The sequence below is a fragment of the Rhipicephalus microplus genome, chromosome 1 (assembly GCF_043290135.1).
Source record: "Rhipicephalus microplus isolate Deutch F79 chromosome 1, USDA_Rmic, whole genome shotgun sequence".
NCBI classification, from domain to species: Eukaryota; Metazoa; Arthropoda; class Arachnida; order Ixodida; family Ixodidae; genus Rhipicephalus; species Rhipicephalus microplus.
In genome coordinates, this window is record NC_134700.1 from 232,097,758 (window position 1) to 232,106,252 (window position 8,495).

An 8,495-nucleotide genomic window follows, 5' to 3' on the forward strand; every position below is an offset into this window, starting at 1 on the left:
GATGAATGGACGGACGCGGGGGAGGACGCAAAGACGGACGCACAGATGTACGGATCGGTGGACGCACGAAAGGACGGACGGACGGACGCATGGACAGATGCATGAATGGACGGACGCGCGGATGGCCTGATGGACGCACGGATGAACGAATGGACGCACGAATTGATGGAAGCAAGAACTAACAGATCGGCGGAAGCGCGGATGGTTTGATGGACGCTTCGCCCCGCTCATCATCATTCACTCCATGGATATGCTGTAATTTTTATTATTTATCATACTACAAGTAACGTCCTCTAGTATCGTACCATTTACATGTTTCAGTGTATATGCATTTCGTTATATGTACGAATACCACCCTCTACGGTTGGTTCAATAACTAACGGGCGGTGGCTACATACGATTACGACGAGACACTCAGCCCATGCCTTAGCTCAGATCACCTGGCTCCCAAAATACAAAAAAGAGCGCAATATTTTCTTCTGATATATTTTGTCTTTCTTGCGAACTTCTGTGACGCAGACAAAAGTTCTCGTGATGTCTACAGCGCATATGCTCTCGATTCTTTTATATACGCGGAATATCACATGAATTTTGTCTCCTGCACTGCTTTGTCATGCAGCCGCCCATCCGTTCTTTGTCTTGCATGAATATCGTGCACAATCAAGTGATCAAACTTCATTTTGTGTGTTTACAATTGCGCAAGCGGTGACAACAGCGTGTAGCCGAGAAGCGCGATATCCCGATAAGTTCTGGCGCTTAGTGCTGATATTGTTCACGTGAATTCAAGAACCAAGGGGCGAGGAGGGCGCATCGCTTGTATGAAGGAGAGGACAAAATCACCTTCTCGTCTTTAAACGCGGGGTGGTAAGTGGCTTTTTAAGAAGCTTCGCTCCTAAAAGTTGCGTCTCAGCCAAAGGCCGGCAAAAATTGTTGAGCTCCCCCGTATTCAGGCTGTGTTCCAATTCTTAGACAGCACGTAGACAGTCTGCGCAGACTGCTTAGAAGACAGCACCGAGCCCATGCTGTCCGAGAATTAAAACACTTCTAGACGGCTTTTACACGACGATGTGCCACCTCGCGTGGAGAAGAAACAGCTAGAATAAACAAACGTAACAGTTCTATTTTCTGGCTTATTTAGTGTTGAAATAAAAAACAACAACAAATAAACGTTACTCACATTGAGCGTCTGGGAAAGCGTTTGCTTGTGCGCAGACGACCATTCCGGCGAGATCGATCTATCTGAGAGATTCGCTGAGCCGCCACCTTGTTTAGACAGCAAAGTAGCCTGCATCATATTTGTCTACGATGTGGTCTTCTCACAGCTGTCTATTTAGCCATCTACGGTGAGTATTGGAACACAGCCTCAGAAACGCTTCTTGACTTGAACTTGACTTGAAACCGCCTTCAATGCAGCGCGTTTGAAACGCGTCTGTGCGTCTGTGCTGCCTTGGCACAGCCTAAAGACAGCGCGTTTGAAACGCGTTTTTGTTGCATTGAAGTCGATTAAATTGATATGTGGTGTTTAACGTCCCAAAACCACCATATGATTATGAGAGGCCCCGTAGTGGAGGGCTCCGGAAATTTCGACCACCTGGGGTTCTTTAACGTACACCCAAATCTGAGCACACGGGCTTACAACATTTCCGCCTCCATTGGAAATGGAGCTGCCGCAGCCGGGATTCAATCCCGCGACCTGCGGATGAGCAGCCGGGTACTGCATTGAAGTTGATGGCAAGTCAAGTTCAAGTCAAGCAGCATTTCTGAATACGGGTGAATCGACTCATGAGGGAGTTATGGACACAGAATGCGTGCAAGAATGTTCGGTGCAAGCGTGTGCTCATCCACGCATAAAACCAGCGGACCTTCTACACTAAAGTTACGCACCGCACACTGACTAAAGGGAGCTTCGTTGCTTACACTGCCCCACGGTGTAAGATAGAAACACTTTAAGGGGGGACACTTCTCGGCTTTCCTATGGGTCGCGATCGACCAGGTAAAGCATAGAGTTTCACACAATAATACCTAGAGAGGAATCTGGAGCTATAGTGTCTACGCGAGCTCCTTCACAGGTGCTTGTACCCCCATCGGAATTATGGGAAGTACAGGCCTCGGATCTGCTTCGGATGGATCGCGTTCTTGAGATTCGCGACGCTTCTTTTTCGAGTGTGAAAAAAAGTAATATGAACTTATATTTGATTAAAACTCTCCCAGCAGCCTTGGGTGTTCACATTGCTGTACACGCACTCAACCTGTATAGCAATTGCAGATTTGCGCACCTGATGCCTTCGTCCCCATATACGGAAATACTAGCGCTGTGTACTTTCTTATCGGGATAGTGGGGCGCTGATTCGCTTTCTCTGGTCTATTCGTAACGAAATCATTGAATGGCATATTATCGAGGTTGACGTGAATGCGGGAACTCGGGTGCCGCTGTGCGCGCATGGACTCGATACGTGAAGAATGCTTGGCGCTGCCATTCGCTCTCTCTATCTCGAGTTATCGAAATATCGGTGGGCAAGTTAATTGAACTATTGTCATTGAATGTTGAAGCAAAGTGCTCCTCAGTATACAGCGGAATCGCCGTTAAGAGTACGCTCACTCGATTACTCCTGGTGTCGTCTGCTAGCGATCAATTTTTATTCCTGCCTATATGAACACTCTAAGCCAGAAATGGCCAAAATGGGAGCAACGGCTGTTTTTGCTCCTGCAGACCGACTGTTACTCTCCGAAAAGACCAAGCGGAACAAGATGGCCGACTTGTTCGAGAATGGGGGAGCAACTGTATTCATCTTAAGTTTGTAAGGGAGCAACGGAAGGAGGAACCGCTGTAAATGCTCTCGTCACGCAACGGTTACTCCCCTGCAGGACACCGCACACAAATATGCATGCCGCCCACATTGATATTCATGGGCCAGATTATTGTTTGTTCTGTGTGCCAAACTTCACCAAACCAAAACAGTGATTTATTTTAGCATCCGCAGATAATAAGATAGCAGCGCTGACTGAACACAGAAAGCCTGAGAATACAGCTACGGCAAGTACCTAACACACGCAGCAGCAGAATGGAGAGTTGGCACGTCAAAGCGGACCGAACGCCGAAACACGTGCAAAACAACGATAAAAAAAGCCTAGACACGCCGTTCGTCCGCGAAGTAAGGGCGTCAAAGTCGATCAAGCACCGAAACACGTGCATAAGGACCCCCCCCCCCCCCCTGCCCAAGTATATCGGAGAAGAAAAAAAAAAAAAAAAGCGGACCCAGACGCGCTTCTCATCAGCCATACACTTAGCAGCACGCTTCACCGTGTAGTTTGAGGTCAGAATGACAAATCTGCACCATCTGCGCCCGCACGACAAATGTGGCGCTAGTGTAGCAAACGATGTAAGTTACAAAATAATTTTTATTCAGTGTTTATGTTGACTAGCACTAAATAAAAATTACACTCAACTTTTTATATTTATTTATGAGTTTTAGTGTACCTCAGTTTTTTTTATAATTGTATTAGGAGAACACACTGAAATTATTGCGCTGACGCCTGTGCTGCCACTGCTCGACGTTTTTTTTTTTTTCGGCGCAACTAGGTTCGCGTTCGCACTACTTACTCATTTTCATATGGTCTGTGGTTGGCGAGCACATGGACGTGCGAACTTGTGAGCTATGTTTTGATCGTGTGTGTGTGTCGCAGATTTGCGTTTCTACTTATTCGTGATGAAGGTTAGTGTATATTTATCTTTATGGAGCGCGAGGTAGTTGTGGGTTTTGCTGCTAGATGGAACAAACACATCGTAAACACGTCTCCAGCTATCTGCAAGCCTGTTCGCTCGTCGGACAAAGGACTGTGCATGCATCAGCGTGCAGGTGAGTGGCATTTCCAGCAACATTTAATGCTCTTACAATACATTGTTGAGTGGTTGCGCTATTGAAAGAGAAATGATTTGCTCTTATTCACCGTATCCATTGCTAGCCGTATCGGACTAAATTACCTCTATTACCGCCTGCATACCCTCTTGCTTCCCCTGTCACCACTGCAGTGCCAGTGTACTTTTGCAGTTAAAAGTTAATTTCCGCAACACTACCTCGCTTGAAAAAACATTGGGGCGGGGTTGTAGCTGCATTCATACTGGCACTTTTCTACCATTGGCTTTATGTAATGTTAACGGCTGAGTGTTGGGGCCTTGGGCCGCGTTTTTTAGAGATGTAAAGTGTATGTAAATCAGTAAGTGAACAAATCATTGTCGCATCACTTCACTGGCATAGCCAGGCGGTTGCGCACAGAATTTTTTTAGGCCGGGCGTAGGGAGCCCAAATTGACGACCATACTCGCTTGCCCGGCCTATTCAGATAAGCGGACCCCCCCCCCCCCCCTCCCCGCACGCCTAAAAAAAAAAATCTGCCCACATCACTGCGTCACTTGCTTCCCCTCTGCGCTGAACGTACTATTTTATAAGCGCACCATCAAGCGAGCAGTTTACATGTTCTGTTTACATATTGACAGAACAATTGCAGGAGGAATGACCCAAATCTTTCAGATTTATTTAGTGATGCAAAACCTTAGCAAAACTGAATATTGTAAAAGACAATCATAAATGCTGTATGTTCTCGTTAGCGCTGTCATTATTCTGCATCATGAAATCTTTATGCGCTGTGAAAACTTGGCATGCCGTTGAAGTCACATATCGACGTTAATACCAATCGACGAAAATTTCGACAACCTCAATAACGCCGTTTGGGATTTGCCGCATGCACATAATTAGGCTGATTCCCACTTGGCTGTTCTTAACCTGACTTCACTGCTACCAAATGAAACAATATTTGATGCATGTCTTTTACTTTTTTTCAGGGATATGACACAAATTTGGTTATACTGCAGATAAAGATGCTCCCAACGATGCTAAAGTACAGAAAGCAAGTGAATTTTGGTAAGTGCAGACTTTTTGTACTACGTATATGAAAGCATCGCTTTTTAGGGGCAAACTGTGCATGGGTTGGCCAGAGAATAGTTCATTATGCCACATGGTTACACTGGCACTGACAATTCGACATGGCTCCGCTGGCCCGTGTGTGTGCTCACACTGTTACCGTTAAGATAAAATGTTTATGTTTTCATTGCAGGGATTGCTGTTTGTACTAAAAAGCCAACTGCCAAACTTTGTTTACGCTGGTACTCCTAAAAGTATGCTTTCCCTATTTACATGGATTTTGGCTTGCACAAAGCATAACACTTGGGCCTAGATTCACAAAGCTGTCCATGCGCAGGCCTTCATAACAGCGTTTCTTTACTTGCCTTTACCCTGTTTTCTGCAGATGTTTCGTGGGTTTAAAAGTGCCACAGCATGTTGACCTCCCCCACTCTGAAATATTCGCGTTCAAAGTTCCGCAAGAGTGGGCTTAACTTTCTTGTGCACCTCTTTGCTAGTCCAAGATACTGAAGTGTATCTTAGTATCTGAGTGGGCTTAACTTTCTTGTGCACCTCTTTGCTAGTCCAAGATACTGAAGTGTATCTTGCTAGTCCAAGATACTGAAATGCTCTTACTAGAGGTGGCAGTGTTTCTAATGTTTGTATTTCCATCACATTGACCAAGTATGCGATCTTGGCTTGACTGGTAGCACATCCTCAACAAATGTCTTTGTGGCACACGTAGAAGGCAGTACAAAATAAATAGGCAGACATTCACACCGGGAGCTAACTTCTAATAATGTTTTTTTTTTGGAAACCGTGGTGTGCTTATTCCAATTTGTCTAACAAGCAGTAACCTGTTTGGCTGTGAACCAACAAGACGTTGAGCTAATAAAAGCTTCACATCTTGTTGCTCTCAAATATATATGTATTGGCAAGCTATCTGTGACACTGTCAAACAAAGAATCAGAATATCTGTGCATGCCTTAAGATATATTGCTTCGTTTACATATCTCGTGGCTGTGACTCGTCAACCGAGTGAACAAATGCACCATAGTTTTCTAAATTTAAAGCATTTTTGAAGGTAGCACGGTGTACATTTATTTGTCTATAGTTTTGTCCAGCCGTTTGCGTCAGGTACAAAGAAATATACTGAAGATTATCATGTAGCCTCTGCAAATGGTTGCTTTCAAGCAGGCTTTGCATGCTTGGCTTGTGCCTACAGGTATTGCACAATTCAAGACGCAGCAGCGTATGATAGAACAGTAGAATTGAGAGCAACTATGTGCACGAGCTAAATAAGTATTTTAACATGAGCGGACAGTACGTGTTATTTGCCACACACATGACCTCATTTAGAATGCCCATTGGTGAATGGGCTCATAGAAATGTCACTCAGCTATGTATAGGAAACAAGTTAACTGAACCTAAGGGTATCTTTAACTGCTACAAATATGCCTTGTTGAGGTGCTGCACATTTTCTTCCAGAATATTGCTGTCTGAGACATCATGTGAAGAGCGTCTACCACATCAGCATTTATATGGCTTGCCAAGTAACGTTTGGCCGAACCTTCCTTTTTTTCACATTTCGTTTTGCAGTAGACATCCTAGAATGTAAGCGCTGCTGCAGTGTGTGTGACTCATTGTTATGAGTTGATTCTGGCATGTTTAACCTCACACTTCTATTTTTTTTCTTGCAGCAATGAGATGCTTCACATATGCCTGCGGTGACGTTCTGCTGCGCTAGCCTGATGGAAACACCAGCTGCGAAACTTGAGTTCTTCAGAATTGTAGAAGTTGCCCTTCTCTCACCAATGATGACACAGACTGCCCTATGCTAGAAATTCAAGATTGTTTTTCCACGGATGACGCATAAAACCTTTGATGTATTATGGTGTTTGTTTAGTGCTGGCTGTGGTGTGGCGAAGTCTACTTTTACGTGTGGCCACATGTCGCCTCATAAAAAGAACAATAAAGCATTTATTTTCCTTTCAATATTGTCCACTTTTTGTGTTAGAAGCACCAAGCAGTGCTCTTCCAAGGAGCTCTCGCCATGTGTTAAGCGTGTGACAAGCATACTCGAGATAAATACTCATTTCCCCAAGGAGTAACTGGAAGCATGTGCAGTTGGTTTTCAGAGAGTAACTGCGAACACGTAGGAGGAACGGTAAAGAGTAACTGTTGCTCTTAGAAGAGCAACTGGTGGGAGTAATGGTTGGTCGGCAGGGAGCAACTGGTGGGAGTAACTGTTGGTCTGCAGGGAGGAACTGGAGGGAGTAACTGTTCATCCCCCGAAGGAGGAACTGAAAGGAGAGCAACGGTTCCACCCTCTGCAGTTACTCCTTTTAGGAGAGTAATGGGAGTGGCAATGCAATTGCTCCCTGAAAGGAGCAACCCCTATACCCCTGTTGCTCCGTTTTGGCTTAGAGTGAAGGGTGACTGTTTTATGACATTTACGGCCCGTTTTCAATCACTGATGGCAGCGTGTAGGCTTCGAAATCAATGTCTGTAACGATATATGACTCAGTGACTGTAACGATATATTTGTATACAGCCTAATGCTTGTGTTTTGTTGTAATTAAAGCTTGCTTCGTTGGTTAAATTTCATTGTTTGGAGTTTCAAGCATGTGATGAACGACGTGTGAAAACCATGCAAAAACTCACGGGGTCCCTCCCTTGTGCCTCTGCCTCAGTGGGCTCGAAGGTAAAGGCCATCTCTTTTTTCTTCCTAGTCTATGTACTGAACCTCTCGTGGCCTTCTTCGAAAGCTCTCTGCAACTAACGTGGTTGCACAATGCCTACAGGATCAGAGGCGTTATAGGCTTTCTCACGTTGTCCTGCCCGGCCTCCGTTATTGATCCGCCTTTGATCAAGCAATGGTGTCATTTGATGACTCCACCATATGAAGCAATGTTGTGAGACGTCACATGTGACTTCGCAATGTCGTCATAATGACGTTGCATGTCTGGCGTCTGTGACACCATCCTATGGTGATGTTATCACGCGATGACTATTTCTTGCCACACTCGTGTTGCCGCCGTTAATGGGGAACGCTGGACGCCGGTCATTTGTTACGTTTGATGAGGTATTTCAGGCTTTCGTCTTAATAAAACAATTTAAATTATAAAATAGGCACTCGCAAAGAAGCATCCACTCTTCTGTCCTGAGCGCTGGATTTTTCTTTCGTTGCACTTCCCTTTATCTCAACACAAAAGGACGACTGCAGATTGTCACCCAATTCAACGTACTACACCAACCTTTGACACGATATGTAGCCCTCAACAATTCTTGGGGAGAACGACGTTCTGGAGACCCGCGACTAGAAAGAAACTGTTCCCCATTGACAGGATTTCCCTCCCAGTCTCGCCATTGGTCACTGCGACGCAGCGGCGCTGCATGAGCCGCACGAACCTGTAGAAGCAAAATATCTCTACCTGCGCCAGCTTCTCTCCGGGACACGACCGAGCTCCTGCGAGTGAAAAAAGTTTTTGCAGCGCAAGTGCACTAACTCAGTCCTTGATAAGTTTAGTTAAACTCAAGCAAGGTGTGTTGCTCGGGCAAGAAAAACACGTGCAACGAATTCAGATATGTTTCAACG

At 45.2% G+C, this 8,495-nt stretch overlaps 1 long non-coding RNA gene across 1 annotated transcript; it reads left to right on the plus strand.

The window, feature by feature from the left end:
- Positions 1-4,427: 4,427 nt before the first annotated feature.
- LOC142811719 (uncharacterized) lies at positions 4,428-6,892 on the plus strand. The gene is made up of 2 exons (XR_012894677.1): positions 4,428-4,918; positions 6,598-6,892. It is a non-coding gene; the product is annotated as an uncharacterized LOC142811719 (long non-coding RNA).
- The last annotated feature ends 1,603 nt before the right edge of the window (positions 6,893-8,495 follow it).